The sequence below is a fragment of the Portunus trituberculatus genome, chromosome 44 (genome assembly GCF_017591435.1).
Source record: "Portunus trituberculatus isolate SZX2019 chromosome 44, ASM1759143v1, whole genome shotgun sequence".
In the NCBI taxonomy this organism is placed as follows: domain Eukaryota; kingdom Metazoa; phylum Arthropoda; class Malacostraca; order Decapoda; family Portunidae; genus Portunus; species Portunus trituberculatus.
The window spans coordinates 18,033,826-18,036,677 of record NC_059298.1 but is presented as its reverse complement, the minus strand read 5'-3'; the positions used below and the strand labels follow the sequence as shown (position 1 = coordinate 18,036,677).

At 39.7% G+C, this 2,852-nt stretch overlaps 1 long non-coding RNA gene across 1 annotated transcript in view; it reads left to right on the top strand.

Moving 5' to 3' along the window:
- Positions 1 to 594: 594 nt before the first annotated feature.
- LOC123518919 overlaps positions 595 to 2,852 on the top strand; it is a 5,119-nt gene continuing 2,861 nt past the window's right edge. Inside the window, exon 1 of the long non-coding RNA XR_006678919.1 lies at positions 595 to 2,521. This is a non-coding gene — a long non-coding RNA (uncharacterized LOC123518919). The remainder of the gene's footprint in view (positions 2,522 to 2,852) is intronic.

The window sequence follows — 2,852 nt, the reverse complement described above, 5'->3', positions numbered from 1 at the left end:
TTCTTCTTCTTCTTCTTCTTCTTCTTTCTTTCTTTCTTTCTTTCTTTTCCTTATCCCTCCCACTTTCTTTTATACATTTTGTACACGTATTTCCAAACGTACACACAGTTTCCTGGTAAGAAGACTGAAGGACTCTTTAAGATTGTGTTCGACAGAAAAGTCTTCACAACATCTAACAAGCAATCATTTATATATCCCATAAGAAAAAAAAAAAATAATAACGGTACATACGGTGCCTTGAAAATAGCAAAACAAAACAATGACACTTAAGTCGACAAAGAAGCTTAGGCTTACAAGACAAAGAAAATTACAGTATTCAATTAAAATGTAGAGAACATCTATTTTTGAAACCGTCCACAAAGCTGTAGTCTCTCTCTCTCTCTCTCTCTCTCTCTCTCTCTCTCTCTCTCTCTCTCTCTCTCATACGAAACATATTAATTTATGAATCATTTCACAATTCTTTGTCTGTTTGCGTGATTCAGATCCCGTCTTGAAAACTTCCGGCGGCAATATCTTATGAAAACAGCTGCATGTGAAAAGTTTCCTGCCGGTCACACACACAGTCATACACGCATCCTTTAACTCTACCCAACCCCCTCGAGATGCCAGCTGTTCTCAGTTACTCAAGTCCGTTCATGCCCATCGATCACACAATACTTATTTCTTATTTTTTCTCTGATTATTAAACTGTTTATTCCCTGAAGAGCGTTGTTGTGTACACTGTAACAATTAGTCAGAAGATTGCGAAGATGATAATTTCTTACAGAAATTTTTTTAACTGTAATACGCAACAATTCACAGGACTACAACAATGAACTGAATCTTAATAACCGTGCACGTATGAGCAAAAATAATGATAAAGTAGATAAGATTTTGCAATTTCTAACCAGTATATAGTGTTTGAACGTGACTGTGGAACAAATGAAGATGTCTCAATGTGGTTAATGATTCAGGAAGTATGTGTCAAATAGCAATGAAACGGCTGATTATATATGTCTATTTGACTGATTTACTTCTGAGTCTCACCAACTCGGTAATTGGTTGCGCTAATGGTCTACATTCTTAAACTTACTGGGATCTCCCTTCCGTTACTTTAATAAGGTTTTCATGATTAAAAATAGTTTTACAAGAATTAAACATATCAATAAGGGAAACACACATGAGAATCTGACCAATTAATTCCTTGGTCTCACAAGTAGTTCTATATAATGAGAATAATGCGTTTCAAAATCCTGGGTAACATCGAAAGAAAGAAATAAAAAATACGTTATTTTACCGCACATCGAAAATGACTTTAACAGACAACAGAATATTTCTCTTAAAGGGAGTTGATACATTCCGAATAAACAGGAAAATAAGTGATTAGATGATAAACTGACGGAAAAGTGTTGAGGGTGAAACTGGATCAGACAACCCTTATACATCCACAAATAGACCAGCGAGGCCACGGGGGTGTGCGAGAGTGTCAGCGGGAACTCAAAGACACTGAGAACGAATTATGTTTTATTTGTACCAATTTTGATGTTCCAATGTAAAGCCGATAGCGTGTGATAAGATTACAAAGTGATTTTCTCCTAGGCACGAATAATTATTGGACTTACTGATAAGGAAGTAGTCATAACAAATGTTGCACGATCTATAGCTTTATGTGTCTGGTAACATCAACAAATAACAGCATGAAGAAGCGTATCATCTGAACTAACGCTGTGGCGGGGAAGGCGTGGATAGGGAGAAGAGGAGGGGGAGACAGGTCAACAAACACGACTCCTTCACAGACGATGGTCGGTTACTGAGGCGCCACCGTCACTGACTAAGGCCGTGATGACTCCCTGTCCACGTAGTTACTCGCCCACGCATCTCACCCACGCTGGTGGTGTGGCAACCGCTCGGAGATATCGCCTCACCAAGTGTTATTGAACAATCCGATAAATGCAGCTCACTCACTCACTTAGCTACACTGAGAACGCGCTACCTCAAAACAGCACGAACCGCGGCACTGGACGTCTCGTATTTATTCATTTATATATTAATTTACTAATTCATTTCTTTACTAATTCATTTCTACTTCATATCTATTGTTCGATATTTTTTTTCACTGGTAGTAATAGTAGTAGTAGTAGTAGTAGTAGTAGTAGTATCAGTATTTGTATTAGTATTAGTATTATTATTAGTAGTAGCACTGTGATAACTATAGAAGCACACTAGTAGTACTAGTACTTGCAATAGTTTGTATGTATAACATTCATTGCTAAAACAAGAAAACAAAAGTAAAAAAAGAAAAAAGAATTACCGACAGGACCTTCACCTATACCAAGAAAAAAGAATAAACTGATAAAAAAAAAAAAATGTGTGGTTTCCTTGACAGTTATCGGTGATGGGCACGTTTGTCCTTCACTCGTAACACGTCAAGTACAAAACCTATAAAATGACGACGAAGTGGAGAAACCAGTCATTATTTCCCGGATTTTACTCACGCACTCACCAGCGCTCAAGGAGTTAAGCCACCCACTACGAAGCGAGGGTGAGGCCTCGTTCGACACCACATGAACATAGACCAAGCGACATAGTACAGGATGGAAGGACGAGTGAGCGCGCGCGCTCACGCACACACACACACACACACACACACACACACACACACACACACACACACGGTAGCTCAGTGGTTAGAGCGCTGGCTTCACAAGCCAGAGGACCGGGGTTCGATTCCCCGGCCGGGTGGAGATATTTGGGTGTCTCCTTTCACGTGTAGCCCCTGTTCACCTAGCAGTGAGTAGGTACGGGATGTAAATCGAGGAGTTGTGACCTTGTCCCGGTGTGTGGTGTGTGCCTGGTCTCAGACCTATCCCAAG